Below are 16,415 nucleotides of genomic sequence, written 5' to 3' on the forward strand. Positions count from 1 at the left end.
TGCCTTACAAGGTGACCTAATTTGGAAAAGAAAACAGATACAGAATTTTCTCACATTAGAGGACACCTCACTGTGACTCCTTCCCTTACAAATTTAAAGCCCTCTGAAGGACTGGAGCAACTGATACTCTCCAGAGAAACCCGTGAGATAAGAAGTGAGCCTAGCAAGCATGTGATTGTGATACAGTTCAAGCCCGTGTGTATCACTCAGCCTGTTCTATAAAGATTTGAGAAGCATGTCACTACGTAAATCCCTCTGGGCAGCTGGGCTCCCCTCCAGCACACAGATTTCCCTTGCTGCTAATGAATCAGCCTCTTTTGCTAACTTACCTCCAAAGCTCGTTTACTTGGAAACCAAGGGAGCTTAGGGAGCAGGGTTCTCTCCCTGCATAACAATGACCTATTTTAGATAGTTCTCCTCACGGGGTCACGGAGAAGGGGCAGCAAAAGAGTGCTTCTATCCAAAAGGCATTTGCTGGAATCAGTCCTGAACAATGCCAGCCATTTCCATTTTGAGCCCTGACATTTCATGGTGCCAGTGCCACCACACAACAGAAAATGCTGGTGTGAGCCAGGGATGGGATCCAGCTGCCTCATTCCAAGGACATGCTGCACACGTGGGTATTATTCTCCAAACAGCTCCTTCCCAGGGGAACTGGTAACCCAGAATGGAAATGCAGGATGGCAGATGAGGCCAAGGGCATGTTTCACACATCTGGGCATGTTTACATCACTGGACTCTCTCAAATATCATGAGCAATACAGTAAGAAAAACACAGAAATGCATTAGGGAATCTGTCCTTCCTCACCAAGCTCTGAGGTGTTAGCCATGCTGAGTTAGCAGCACAGCTCAGGACTGCAGGGAAGCCCCACAGGAAATGCTTGGAAAGAGGAAAGGTTTCATGTGCCACCTTGTCTCTGAGATGTGGGCTACTGCCCAAGCTTGGGAAGTATTCAAGCACTTTGTTATTTTCCCACAGTTAGTGCCCTGAGGCAAAATGGGAGGAACAAACACATTATAATATATTAATTTTTTATTTTATTTAACCCAAACCTCACATTCTGTTCACAAAGCTCAGGTCCCAGACTGGAACTCTGTGGTTTCAGCCCATCTGTGGTTGATAACCTGCAAGGCAAGGGAGGACCATTGTCCTGTGGGACTCGAAGCACACAACATGTCTTTAGATAAGCTCCTGGTTGAACTGGAACATTTCTCTTAGAAATTCTGTTAGAATGTCTTTATGAGGCTAAATTTGATCCATTCATCTTTCAGCCCCTGAATGCAGTCATCTTTATGTCTGTATAAGCTCACTTCCAAGCTGCCTTTCCCTTCTTGCCATTCTCCTTGAGTCCCCCACATTAGGACAAGCAGATTAGCTCCCACTCACTCGTGTTGGTCTCCCCAAAACTTCCTCCACTTTTCTAACTTTCCAAATAATGTGCAAAACAACAGTACTGGCCACTAGTGCTGAATCCAGAGAGAACCAAACTATCTGGCTGTTTGTCAAACCAGTGACCATTTGAGCTGTGATAGACCTTAAGGGCTGGCACACTGGCCCATGGATTTTCACACCTAGTGCTGGTTGTTTGCCTGTGCAGCAGGAGACTGACAGTGTGTTACAGTGTCACTTCAGCCCATCAATAACAGATCTCTGCCTGTAACCCGTCAGCCCAACTGGATTAATTTGAAGGGATCCGTTTTTCCTAAATAACTGCTCACTGGTATTAATTACCCAGTTATTTTCATTCATGACTCACCTCTGAGCTCTTCCATTATTTTGACTAATAACACTGTCACAAGCAGTGACACACAGCACAGCCTTTTTTCCATTCTCCTGGAACATACCTGTGCTTTGCTGCCCCTGCAGGGTACATTTCTCACCACCACTGACAGCTCAGGCTACTGAGTAAGAAGAAGAGAAAAAAAAATAAAATCAGTGTTTTCACAGATTTACAGAATGGTTTGAGTTAGAAGGAATCATTAAGATCATCTATTTCCAACTCCCTTGCCATGAGCAGAGTTTTTTTCTAGTTACCAATAGGTAGTTACTCAGTCTGCCTCATTTCCCAAGTTTACTCATGGCAACATCAAGTATGCTCTATTCAGTTAATGCTATTTTTAGTATTAAAAAGGGAGTCATCTTCCTGACCCCTGAAAATTCAATAAGATATCATGATGAATAATAATTCTTAGTCATCTCAGCATGTTTAATTTAGCATAACTGCACCTTTGCTACGAAGCAAGATGGCTGTATTTATGCTAAGCACTACAATTAATTCCCTGTAGTTCACAGCAGAGTATGAGGTAGAAGCTGTACTCAGTATTTCTCAGTTTCCCAATTTGCAGTGATCACTTCAAGATACCTTGCAGAACTATTCAAGAATACTTACACTTGCAATGCCCTGGTGTAGAACACAGCCTCATAATAAGTTTTTAGGTGCTTGAGTATGATGGAGGTGGCAGCAGGAAATCTTTCTGCTGCAATGTAGCAGCTCCAAATGCAGGTAACAAGAGCACAATTTCTTCCATTCAGTTCTGTCTGGAACTGATACCTTAAAGTAAGGCAGTGATCCTTCCACTCAATTTTTTTTTTTTTTTTTTTTTTTTTTTTTTTTTTTTTTTTTTTTTTTTGTATCTCTTAAAATAAACCATCTTTCAAAACCACTCAGTTTTGCAGAAACTTGGATACTACTGAATATGTTTGGAGCTGTGTCACTGCCCCCAAGAAGACAAACAAAGCAACCTTTCCCTACAGATAAATGCCTCTTGCTTAAGAGGAATTAAATATAGAGACTTATTCCTTAGGGCACAGCTGTACTGAATTGAATTTCACTGACTTAAAAATGGTCATTTTGAAATGTCATTCTGTTTTGTTAGGATATTTCCTCAGGAAACAGTTTCATTCTTACCTTTTGCTGATCTGTATTATGAATTGTTGCCTTTGATTTCTTAGCTGTTGCTGCTGCAAATAGCAACAAACTTTCTTCTCTGAACTCTTTCCAGAAAAGCTGAAGCTTTCTTGAGAAAGGATCTGGGAAATCCAAACAATATTGTTTAGCAGAACAAAATATGCACTGAACGTGTCCCAAAGATCACCTTAAGAAATGGCCTTAAGCTTGGCAGCCTTAGCAGAAATCTCAAAAATGACTATGTAAAGAGGAGTATGAAGTCTGAGGATGGACACATTCATTACCAAAACCAGACTTTTTAAAAGTTATAGCCATAGGCTTTCAGGGGCACCTTCTCAAAGGAATTGTCTAACAAGGCAGGCACATTTTGTGTACCCTGCTCCAAGACTTGCCAAATTAATATGTAAACTGCACCTAGCTGTTATGCAAATGTATTTTACTCCCCAGACAAATGCAGAACTCCCATAAGACAGCATTTATACCCTTTGGAAACCATGGGAGGCACCAAGGGCTGGGCACACACCTCTGCCAACACCCTCAGTCTGTGCTCTTTGCTCAGCCAGCCCTTGGTCACCCGGGGCACCAGTGTCCTACCACTGCTGGGAACAGACACACACAGATGTCACAGATCACCTCCTAAGAGCAGCATCTGCTTCTGGGTTGGGTGATATTTTAGCAGCATGAAAAATCTTTCATGTCATGTTTCCTCAGAGTCATGTTTCCTCCAAGGATCCTTGAGCAATTTACGAGCTTCCTCAACGAGATTTATTTGTTAAGTAGTATTCTGAAAAGTTGATAAATGTTACATAAATATCCTGATGCTGCTGTTATTAGGCCCAAAAAGGCAGATTGTGGAACCAGACTCAGTCCCCTTCGAAGTGCACATACTGGGGTTTTTTCTCCCCATCAGTTACCATGCACTCACATGGTGCTTCCCTGGCTGTAGACCTGCACACCCGCAAACTCTTGCTCACTGCATCATTTATTTGTGCAAGTCCTCCTCTAACAGACTCTCCTCACTGAAAATCAACAGAAACAACTTTTTCAGCATTTTCAGTTTTATTTTAGTCATGAATTTTCTCCTTTTTCTCCCATACACCAAACAAAGCACTCAGTTTCTTCCCCCCATCAATGTGTTCTGCACAGGCAGGAGAAAGGGATGTTGCTCATCCTGCAGCCCTGTTCAGAGCATGGCACCCACAGGAGGAGAGAAATGAGGGGGAAAACCTGTGTGCCTGTTCTGCAGCTGGGCTGCAACATGTCAGCCTGGTGCTGTATTTAGTAGATTTGCAACTGCCTGTTACTCAGATCCACAGCAGAGGCTGATCAGGCTCCCTGGGGCTGTGCCAGGCTCTCCTGAAAAAAAAAAAAAAAAAAAAAAAAAAAAAAGGAAAAGGTATTTATTTATAACTGGCTTATGAGATGGAAAAGTGGTTTCTATATTTAACAGAAAGTGTTCCCAGCAGATTAACTCTGGTAGTATTAGGTTTGGGGACTTGTTTAGTTTTATTTGAGCATTAACTACTATACTTTTTGTATTTCCAGGTCCAATCCCCCACAGAGTGGAGTCCCATAGCACAATTTTTTACTGCTTAGAGAGAGGATAGTTTATTCTCAACATATCAGAAGATTCAGACTTAGAATTGCACAGTCAAGAGAAAGACAGTAATTCTCAAGGTTTTCCTGAGTTCTTGTTTTATATTTGAAAAAGTGGATTGGTGTTGGAATGCACTCCATGTTTGTGCTGCAGCCATTGGTACCACATGGGGCCCTGTCCTGTGATCCTGTAGTAAAATCACTTCTGCCTTTTGAGGCCAAATTCAAGGCCATGTTCCACCTAAACAGTGAGTTTACAAACACTGCATAAGATCCTCTGGAGGATGCCCACTTCAAAGTGAGTTTGAGCATGTGTTTCTCAGTAGCTCCATGCAGTGAGGAGATGCAGCAGCTGCAGTGCCCAGGTGCAGAAACAGCTGGATGCAGGCAGGCAGTGCTCACAGATGCTCCTGGAGCTGCCCTGCCAACACCTCACAGCATCTCTGCCATCAGCCTCCTGCCACCATAGCACCAAGGCAAAAGACACTGTGAGAGAAAGGCTGTCAAACTTGGGTGCAAACTGAAGGAAAGAAGTTCCTTATACAGATAATCTCTGAGTTCCAGCCTGGATAGATTACATTCTTCACATTTGCATCATCATTTCTTCTTCAAAGGTATGCAGTGCATGATCCCTCTACCCTGCTGTGAGCTGATGTGCCAGGCTGTGAAAAAAGCACTGCTGTAACATTCAGTCCCAGACATGGGTACATTCCAGGAGCAGGGACACTATTTCTGTGTGTTTCCTTCTACCCTGTCCAGCTGAGCTTATTTTGAAACTGACTTTCTATTTGTGAGAGACTTTGGAGATACATGGCTAAAACATACACATAGATCTCCATTTCCAACATAAGGTGCATTTCTCTTGTGGTGCATTAATGAAACTGAGACACAAGGAGCTCTAATTAAACTCACACAAAGCTGCAGACATATCTGTAAATGACTCCAAGTAGAAAAAACTCTCTAACTTCTAGGTTGTATCACTTTTCATTATTCTCTTGTTCTCCAGTCCCTTCTCCCTAATAATGAGGAACATCTTTCCAGACATAGAATCTAATATGGAGTATTCATATACCCCACCATGCAAAGAGATCTTATCCTGATATGGCAAGCCCAGATACTCTGTCAAAGTAGCTTAGAATTCTGATTACATGCAAGTATGTACCTATGTAACATTACAACATCAGAGACAAAAAATAATCTTGGTTTTTTTCTTTCATTTGCAGCCTGGACAAAGGGAAAAGGCTGCATGTTCTTGATTGCATGCCACCACTCATCTGGTGCAGGGAAATTCTCAGTTCCTGAATGCAAGAAGTGCATGGTGAGAGGGGCCTGCCCATGGGTGTATAACCCACATGCTGCCTCCAAGTCCCATGCCAGCATGCTGAAAGCAGCCATCACATGCCTTGGCTTTTCAAGAACCTGTACCTACAATATTACTCAATTCTCTACACACCCCTGGCCACAGGCAGAGCCACTGCTTGCCTGTATCAGCAGTGAGAGGTTTATATAAATGCAGAGCCCTACTGGTTCAGAAACAATGAGCAGCCATAGCACATGATATGTGCTAAGTAGCTCTTCAATCTGTTTACCAAAGGCTTTGATATGATTCTGAAGGATATTGGCAGTGCTGGGCACTTCAGAGGCAGCACAGCCCAGCTGTTGACAAAGCAGCTTTGGAAGAGGCAAAGCAAAACTTGCATTTGTGTGTGCTGCTAGCTTGAGCAGCATTTTAGGCTCCTGTGTCTCAGTGTTCTCATGCATGCTACCAGGATAATTGCAGCTAAGAACTGAGCACAGTCTGTGGTAAAGCTTTCTTAAACATTTGGGTGATAAAAGCTGCTGACAACATTTATGGATTTTCATTCCATTAGCAGTTAGCTGCCACAAATAGGACTCAAACTAGCTTTGATATCCTAAGATGAGATCTATTTATGTATCTGTGTGCTAAGCAAAAATACAGAGTCCTTGAAATGACAGACAAACAGGTTTTTGTGTGTGGAGAGCCAAGCTGCTAAGAAGAACAAATCTGCTGAGCACCAGTGTTGTCCTGTGCCTCAAGAGACAGACACTGGTGAATGGACACTGCCTTGCCTTGCCTGGAAGCTCTGACCTGGCAGCAAAGTGCTTTGGAGTAATGGGAGCCATAATAAGCATGTGAGCCCTGAGCTTTCCATATTTGTGGGGTGTGTGGAGCCCGTGGCAGAGCTGTCAGTAGTGCATTACATCCTGTGACCTGCCCTGTGATAATGACACTGAATGGACGGTGACATTAAGATCACGGGTAAATCTTTTGCAGTGTGCACTCCAGGATGAAGGTAATAATTTAATGAGCTTTTGAAGAATTTGCACTGTTCCAGAAAACTCTGGGAATGAGCTTCAAAAAAACTTCCTTCCCATCTATAACACCAAGGGACTATCACTCTTGCTGAACAAATACCATGTCAAAAGTAGCAGAGAGAGTCTTGTGTACAGGTGCAAAAAGGACCTTGCTGTAGCTCTTCTTACTTTTCAAATTACTATATTATCAAATATACTTCATTAACTTGAACTTGAACTTGAAGAGCCCTCAAAGCCACTTGCAGTTTTTCCAAGCAAAGTGACTTAAAAAAAGCTAAATGTTCCAACCTTCCACAAACAGAGCACTTCCTAAAACATCTCTTTAACACTACAGTCACTATCTTGTCACTGTCAGAATCTAGTTATGTCTGCAGAAGTACTGTAACCTCCCTTCTCCTCCCTTGTGCACTTAAACATCCTCTGGGAATTTTTTGCTTAATTTTGTTGTTCATTAATACATTAGTTTAATTACCTATGTTGAAATGCTAGCAAGCACCCAGAAAGACATGGTAAATTTGGCTTCAGTTTAGGAAGAGCTTTCAGATTACAGAGAAAATGAAGCCTTAGGCTAGTATGCCTCCAATAATGGAGTTCTTTATAGGCATAAACATCTATACACAGGTAGCTGCAGCAGTGGATGGATGAGAAGGCTTTTAGAGTTGCCTTCCCACTCCACAGTTTGTTAATTAGCTATGATAAACATCAACTATCCACTTTCTGAAACTAATGAAGTATAAGCAACTAGAGGTACATCCTTTGATATTTTATAAATTGCAGTTAAATGTGTCTCATTCTCAGAAACTCAATTGAGTTGCTCTGGTTTACTGAGCTACTGCACATCAGCTGAGCTACATAAATCTTTGCTTTTCAGAGATAAGAAAATGTAAGCTGTGAGCACTGTTAACCCCAATGAGTAATGCCTAAAGCCCCTGACTGCATATGTTAAAATTGAAACAGGCTGGATCATACCCACTAAACATTAGGAAGGCTAGAGAGCCAGAGAGCAAATCATCAAATCCATCTTAAACACAACTTTTCAGATGGGACCCAGTAAAAGTGCTCATTGCTCTCTGCTGGCTACAAAGGAATCTGCCTTAAACACTGATTTTTAAAGTAAACAGACAACATGAGTCTTGGAAGAAGTGTTCAGCACTAAACAAACCCCAGTAACACTGCCCACCTCCCTGCTTGTACATGGATGTGCTGGTTTTGGTTAAACAAGGACAAGGAGGAAGGCTTTTTTCTCAGACTGCAGTGAACACAACATCCAAGTGGCTTCAGGGCTCATGCCTGTGACTGACGTGGATTTCTTCTCATCTGGTTAACTGCTCTTTTGGCAGAACTGCTTATCTCAGCCCTGCAGCTATGCAGGGAAGTTTGCATTCACAGGAACACTGTGAGAGCCTCTCAAGGGAAAGCTGCCCAGCATTTTCCCACATTACAGCCTTAATCCTCAAAGTTCACACCAAGAGCTTCAACTCACTGCTCTTTTGCACATGGCAATGGATTCTGTGCAAGGAGGCACTGAAATATGAGTGTTTAGCATTCCTTTTCTGATGTTGACAATGTGATCCTTTTAGAGCAAGGAAAAAGTAAAGCCCGTGATGAGATATACTGATATAGTTTGGTGGAGTTTCCCAGAGTAAAATACAGATCACTTGGTCCTCCTTACCACACAGCTGTTCTGCTTGCCACTATCTGCCCAATATCCTGCCCTGTTCCAGGCAGCAGAAAGTTCACTGTCCACCTCTCTCTACTGACAATTCATCCTCTCCACAAGTAGTACAGACACTTTCATAACATGTTCATTTTTCAGTGTGTTACTTCTCCTTTACCTATGCCCAAAGAAATAATCCTCCGGCTGAAAACTCATCAGAAGTTTAAAGCCTTTGGAAACGGAGAGCAAAGCTGGGAAGGGCCTGAATGATGTGGTTCAGTGTTGCAGAGAGCAGGCTGGATGTCAGCCCTGAGCTCTGGTCACAGGCAGCGTTGTCACAAGGCAGGCACACACACCTGGAGCATTGTCACACACATCTGGAGCATTGTCACACACACACCTGAAACATTGTCACACATACACTGAGAATTGTCACACAGCACACACAACTGGAGCATTGTCACACACACACCTGAAACATTGTCACACATTCACACTAACAATTGTCACACATACACTGAGAATTGTCATACGTACTGAGAATTGTCACACACACTGAGCATTGTCACACACACACTGAGCATTGTCACATACACATATGGAGCATTGTCACACACACACACTCTCACATCCTGAGCATTGTCACACAGCACACTCACACACATACTGAGCATTGTCACACAGCACACACACTGTCACCAGGCAGGCACTCAGCGTGCCCCAGGGCAGCAGCTGCTCCACAGCTGGTGCAGGCTGGCTCTGGCTCTCTATGTCCCCAGGCACAGCCACTCAGTGTAATTTAGCACTGTGTGTGGCTGACAGTCACTCAAGTTTGGCCACAGTGCAAGTGCTAAAAGAGCAGAGGTTGTTACAAGAAGCTGCCTCCAACCTCTGTTTATTGACACAAAGAATAAAATCATCACCTTAATACAATAGTCTTTTTCAGACAGAGAATCCTGACCTGTCCCTGGGACAATGTTGCCAGATTAGACTGACACAACCAGTTATAGACAACACTGGTTCTGGCAGAGATCCTCATAGTACATTCCCATTAAGGACTTCCACCCTCACCTCATTCATTTCCCAACAATTGAAAGCCTGCTGTCAGAGGGCCATTAATGGCTAAAGGGATACATGTCCTTCAGAGTGTAAAATTCATTACATGCTTCCAGAAATGATGGGCTAACCTGCTAAACCATTTGCAATGAGAACATCTAATAATGGAGTTGTGTATCCCACATGGGTGGAAGATGGGGCGATGGGGCACAAGATCATAAAATTTTTCCCAATGGCTGGGAACAAGACACTTCAGACAACATTTTTAATTAGCTGGCTTCTACCTAGGTCCTTAGGAGAGGGTAGAAACTGAGGAACTCTGAGCTATCCAGTTTAAGGCATGATCAAGTTGTAAATACAATACTATGCTGAAATTCACAAGCCAGCTGTGAATGTCTCCAAATCTAGGCACTAGCAAAAACCCCACTGATTCAACTGACCAGAGACTGACCCCAGGTTGGTCACCCCTGGAGTTTTCTGCCATGATAAAGATTTGCTAAACTTGGAGCTCAGCTGTGGGTCAGCTTCCTAACACCACCCGTGTTTGGGGTGGCTGGGGCTGGAGTTTCAGTTCTGGCCCTTATCCATGGAACTGAAAGCCAGAATTATGATAATGACAACAAAAATATTCAGCACTTCATCCTCAAAGGGTGGGGTGGATGATTCAGTCAGTGTCTAGCTAATCAATGGCACAATATGAGCCACCAATTATTCACACAACATCTTTATGAAAATATCTTGTGAGGTTGTTAGGTATATTTAGATTTATTTTTCTCTAGAGTTTCTCCTATTTCTAGAGTCCCCAAACCATATAGCAGTTATATATATATATATATTTTAAAGGGTATTGTTATGATCTAGAGGCAAGCTGGAGGGGAGGTGTGAATGGAGAGGCCTGAAGTGATCACATTTTACTTTTTGTGTGGCTTTCTGAGCAGTTCCTGTGTGTCTTTTTACCCTGCTGCTGAGGGATTTGGCTGGAAACATCCCCATCAGCTGCACTGCCTCCTTGATTGCTGGAGGCATTTCCTTGGTGACCAGAAAGTGGCACAGAGGAGTAATTGAACGTGAACTCTTTAAAGGGCTGGCACAGTCCCAGTGAGTGAGTGATCAGAAAAGCCACTCTACTCAGCAGCCTGAGAGGAAGGAGCATTTTGCAAAGCAACCAGACTGGGAACAGAGGCTCAGGTTTTTTAAGACGGAAACTTCTTGTCCAGAGGATCAAAGTAGGTGCATAAAGCAGTACAGAATGAGTGTCTCAGAGTGCAAGAGATGCCTTAAGAAGATGCTTCCTTTCCTTCTTGGCTCAGGAAGGGGAGTTTTGCTCAACCCACATCACACTACTTTTATTAAGCAGCTGATCTTGCTATGTGCTCAGCAGCTTTGGCTTTCACACTCATCAGTGACTGGAGATCACCCAGTATTTTGCAGGAACATATTCTGTGGCAGGGTCAGGCTCTAAATTGTTTTGTGTCCAGTCCTTTCTTTGCTCTTAAATGTGTCACAAAGATGTTTTAAAAAAGAATCACTCCAGGGCACATCACCCTTAGGATTTTTCTCAGTGCAGAGAGCTGTGCTATGTGTTTATTCTTCAGTGCACTCCTGTGGAACACGTACACACTGTGGGCTGGAAGAACCTCACAATGCTCTTTGTACTGTCTTCAGCTCAAGACCAACAGGCTCTTCTACTTCTATCAGTTTAGATAACTTGAAATAATCTCCCGAATTACTTCTTTTAACAGGGTAATTTAAGAAAGCCAAGTCATTCCTCAGGAGTGATTAATCCAGTCACTGCTCCACATGGAAGCTATGTCTTCTCTTACATTTTCTCATGGGCTTGAAAATCTAGATTTGAAGATGGAGTCATACACAGATATTTCTAAACACAGAAAGTCATGCTGACCATCCCCACACCAGGAAAACAACCTGCCTGGAGAGCTCATTAAATCCTGGAAGCTTCCTGGAGGGCTTCAAAATATTTTCAACTGTTGTGAAATGAAAAAACGAATGAAAATCCTGAATACTTATTGTTTAGGTTGCAACACAACTCCAGCCCAGCTCTAGGAAAGTCATGCTTTGCCTTTTCCACAGAGATATTTCAGAGATGTTTTTCTGGAGGCTCAGACACTAAGAAGCATGAAATAAGGCATTTGGAAGTGGCAACTCAATTCCATCTTCATCAGTAACAGGGAATTAACTGCTAATGGCTAATAGCTGACTGTAATTACAAATTAAGTATAGCAATGAATGAAGATGAGAAACATGAGAGCCTTCATATTCAAAATTATCCAAATTACACAGTCCTTTCTGTTTTCCAAATAGTCAGTCAGCAATCTCACAAAAAAGGCTTGTAATAAAAGAGATTCCTGCATTTTATTGTTTCTACAGATTCCCAGGAAAAGCAGCATGGTTTCCCCAGAAGTCCAGAGCTGCATCTGAAGCCTAATTTACCTTCTTGTAGCTGAATCAGCAGTCTGGGCCAATAGCTGGGACAGCATGTCACATCAGACAGTAATAAACCTGAAGTCTGATGGTAAAGTTGATTGACAAAGAACAATTTTCTTTTTCTACAGATATCACCAGGGTAAAAAAAGCATCTCTCAGAAGAGAGGACCTCCTTCTGCTGTCTCCAGAGAGCTTCATGTGCCACTGGGAATAACCAACCTGTTTATTTCCTGATCTATTCACCATCTCTTCTCAAAAGTTGTTCTGGCAGGATGGCATCTTTCCAAACATGTGGGAGCACAGGCTGCATATGCTCCTTTTCTGGAGAGATTCAGAGGCTGGCAGCAGAAAGAGGACCGTGGGTGCCACTAAATGTCACTGTGCAATTTGGGAGCCTCTTCTCTGCAAGGTCAGCAATAAGCTCTTGGCAGATCTTCCACCACTGGTTCCCTAATAGCAAAACATAAAATTAATCACAATATTTCCCAGGTTTATTTTCCATGACACCACTGTGGGCCAAAGCATGATCTCATCCACACTCTCTAGGAATAGTTAGAAAATAACCCAATTGGTTAAAGCACAGGCTGGATCATAGGGTGGTAAGAAAGGAATTGGATGAGTTGTTCCCAAGTTCCCAGACTCCAGGGGAGTTTGGGAACTCGTTTGAGTGGTAGCACCAAAAAAGGGAAGCTCTGGATGTGGAGAGAAAGACAAGAACAAAACCTGTGACTGTGTCCAGTAAGCAGCTGCAACTTGACAACTCTCATTAGTGCCACTGAAGGGAAAACAAAGCCCCTGTGCACTCACACAAGTTTCTTCTTGTTGACACAATTTTCATGTGCCACGAGCTCCCTGGCTCACATCAGGGGCTGGCTCCCATCACTCCTCACAGACCTGCCTGAGCCTGTATCAGACAAACTGCCTCTCTCCATCCTCCTTTCACATCCACTCCTTCCTTTGCTTTCCTGCCACCTCTCTGCCACCCTTTTGTGCAGCACCATCTGTCCTGAATGGATTCATCTGTCTTTCCTCAAACCAAGTTTTTCCTGAGAAGCAAGTACACAATTTGAGTGAGTCCAATATCAAAACCAAACTAATGATAAAAGAGAACACATCTTTCTGACTGCCCCTCGTTCACAGTTCCCACCTGGCAAACATTTTCAGCTCATTGCCAGAGGATTGTTTCATCTGCTGGATATGCACCTCATTCTTCTGCTGAATATGCATTTCACTCCTCAAGGCAGCTCTTCCCCAGGTGTCTTTCACGTGAGGTCTCCCATGCCAAGTGACAAACTGCCACCTCTGTGTGAGATAGTGGCAGCAGTTCAGAGAGAACAAGATTGGAAGCAGCAGGCTGGGAGTAAAAGAACAGGAAAAGCTTTGAGATTGAAGGGGATTTGTTTGAATCCCTTCCATCAAACTCCAAAAGCCTTTTGTGATGAAGGGGGAAAAGAAAAACCAAAATTGATAAATATTCTGCATGCCAGAACTACAGCCAGTGAAAGTCAGCACTGCATCACTGCCATGTGGGTGACTTCAAGCTCAGACCCTCCCTCACCCCTTCATGGGGAAAGTCCTCCAAAATGCAGGTCCACAGACACACAGGACACCTCTATCCTAAATGCAGAGCAAAAGAGATCCCAGCTGAAATAAATCACTATGGCTCCAGTGTTGCAGTGTAAATTTGCCCCAACTTCAAACTTGCATTAAGAAGTATATGTTATATAAAGTAAATCTCAAGAAAGGGATTTTCAGAAAACAAAATGAAGCCAAGTTACATCCAGGTTTCTCAATTCCCTCAGCACTCTTTCTTAGGCAGCTTTCCAATTAATGTCAATGAAAGTTTTGCCTGAGCAGTGACAAAGTAAAAATAGACTCAGAATTATCAGGATTTGACCCAGAGCCTTTAATACACAGAAATAGACAGACTCACACACCAACACACACAGAGAGGGCAAACCTCAGGAGTGATAATGAGCTTTGATTTTTCATCAGCCACAAAAATATCAGCTATGCCGCCAGTACATTCCACAATAGGGCAATATTTATATTTGATCCCTGCAGTGGTTTCACACTGCACATTACATAAGCCAGTCATTCCCCATACAGTAATGGAAACAGACAGCATTTGCCATGGTTTATTTTTTGCATCAGCCATTCTTTGCCAGGTACTCATGGGAAGCAAGGGGAATGGCACTAAATTCCCCCTGTGCTGACTCCAGGGAGGCTGTGAACAAGCAGTGCAGGAGTTTCATTCTTTTTTTGGAACTCTTGCAGGAGCTTCTGGCTCATCTTGCCCCTTTGCATACCTAGAAGGTGTCATGTGCTACAAGAGTGTATTTGCTGACAGAACAAATTTGGCCCCAGTGCCCAGAAAAGACTGATCTCTGCAGTGAGCTCCCCTCCTTCTACCTGTGTGAAAGGGATTCAAACGATGCTTGGGTGAGATCACCCTTCCCACAGGTGCCATTATTTCCTGTGATCTCTGCTAGAAAAGCACCACCCTGTGGAGAATGAGCTCAAGGATAGGTTGTGCCCTAGGCTGTGGGATAAATTTCTGGGCAGAGTGAAATGAAAATTCAATGTTACTAAAAGGGACTGATCATTTAATATTGATACCAGCATTAACTATGCAAAATAGCTACTTGGTAACCTTTTGTGACTCCAACCACCACTGTACTCAGGTCACATAAACATATGACTCTAAAAGAAAACTTGGATCCAGAGTGAAGTTGCTGCTCTAAACTTGATTCAGCCCTGGATCTAGACCCACTACAGATGTGGGATCATCCAGCAACGTTGCTTGTTCTCTTTTTTGTTTTTAAATCTATGCTTCAGCATAAGACTTGGACAGATTATTTCCTGCTGTTAGACATGCTTAGAGAGTGAAAGCTGAACTGTCTAGAACTTCACAGAGTTGTAGCATTGTTCTTTGAGTCTTTTAGAAACAGGATGGAACAAAAGAAGCTGCCTAAGCCATGTCTGCCACACTAAAGTAGGATCACTCAAGCCTGGAATAAAAACCATTCTTGTTATAGCTGAGCACTCTAATACCCTGAACCCCAGTGGCAGCACTGAGGAGCTGGAGGGTTTAGCCTTTGATGGGCTGGGCCCTAAGCTTGTGCTTACACAGAACATCTCCTCCTGTGTCTCACCCCACACCTGCACAGTGCTCAGAGCCTTGCAGAGGGCTTGGCAGGCAGGGGACATCGTGCCCCACAATTTGCAAGTAGTGCCCAATGCTGCCCAGGCAGAGTGCTAACACTGACTGCAACAGCAAGGTCAGGGAAAGAACTGGGGTGGGAGATCTGAGAACATGTTCCCCAGTGAGCTAGAAAGGTCTGGGAGCAGCTTGAAGGCTTTATTAGTAGGGATCATCAGAAGATAGCAATGGACTTTAAATCTGCCTGTTCTCTATAACCCGTGTAAACCCTTTTTCTTGGTGCCCAATTGCTGACAAACTGTGAAGGGACACAAGTGCTGGAGATTTATCATGTCTTTTGCTTCCAGCAAACAGACATGATTATTTTTTGCATCCTTGCTGGAAAGAACAGAGCAGACTGTACTCCAGGACTTTGTCACCTCAGGACATATGATCACCATTCGTATGTGTCACACTCAGACCTACGCCAGCCTGTTAGCAGAGCTGGAATAGTAAAGGCAGAAAGAGACAAGTTGCATTTCCACAACCCTCCAGCTGTCAAGAGGAGCAGAGACTGACAGAAATAAGCTGCATAGAGGAGACAGGCCAAACCAGAAATAATCCATCATGTGCCACAGTTCCCAGATTCCTCAGGATCCTTCCTGAGGAATCTGATGTCAGACATTGGGCATGTCAGCACGACTTGCACTTTGCTGATTTTCCATCTGTAGCTGCTGTTTCTGATATCATACCAAGGGTTACCACTGACATAGAACACTTTAGGAACAGCTGGAGGAGCAGTGGCCAACTTTCCTTTGCATACTGAAAGTCTTGCACAGCCAGCACCCACAAGACACATTCTGCAAGGCTGGGAATATCTCAGAGAGACAAGGACAGCAGCTCCTCTGGGGTCTCACTGCTCTCGTGTGTGCTGGCACCAGGCTGAACATGCTGTGAATAGCAGACTTAGCCCCCTCCTGGCTGAATTCCAGAGGGATCTGAAGTCACAGAGAAGCCCCCAGAGCCCTGCAGAACCCCACTGGTGGTTATGTGACATAATCAGTGCATGAGGAGTTGTACTTATGAGACAGCTGTGGCTCCAGAGCCACACAACCATCTTGAGAAAGACCAAGGCATTAATGAGGGGAGTCAAATAAACAGCCAGAGATAGGCAGGTTTGTAGTTCTTAGTCCAAGTGGGGAGAGTAGCTTGGAGTTTTCAATATCTGGTTTGACCAGCAACACAGACATCCGAGAATGCAGGAACAAAAGAG

At 43.5% G+C, this 16,415-nt stretch overlaps 1 long non-coding RNA gene across 1 annotated transcript; it reads right to left on the reverse strand.

Annotated features, from left to right (window-relative positions):
* Positions 1–867: 867 nt before the first annotated feature.
* LOC306807505 lies at positions 868–13,240 on the reverse strand. Its single transcript, XR_013775733.1, has 6 exons — positions 13,148–13,240; positions 12,220–12,450; positions 4,137–4,265; positions 2,910–3,031; positions 2,391–2,545; positions 868–1,902 (listed from the first exon to the last, which is right to left on the reverse strand). It is a non-coding gene; the product is annotated as an uncharacterized lncRNA (long non-coding RNA).
* Positions 13,241–16,415: the final 3,175 nt, after the last annotated feature.

The sequence above is a fragment of the Erithacus rubecula genome (genome assembly GCF_903797595.1).
Source record: "Erithacus rubecula genome assembly, chromosome: 13".
In the NCBI taxonomy this organism is placed as follows: Eukaryota; Metazoa; Chordata; class Aves; order Passeriformes; family Muscicapidae; genus Erithacus; species Erithacus rubecula.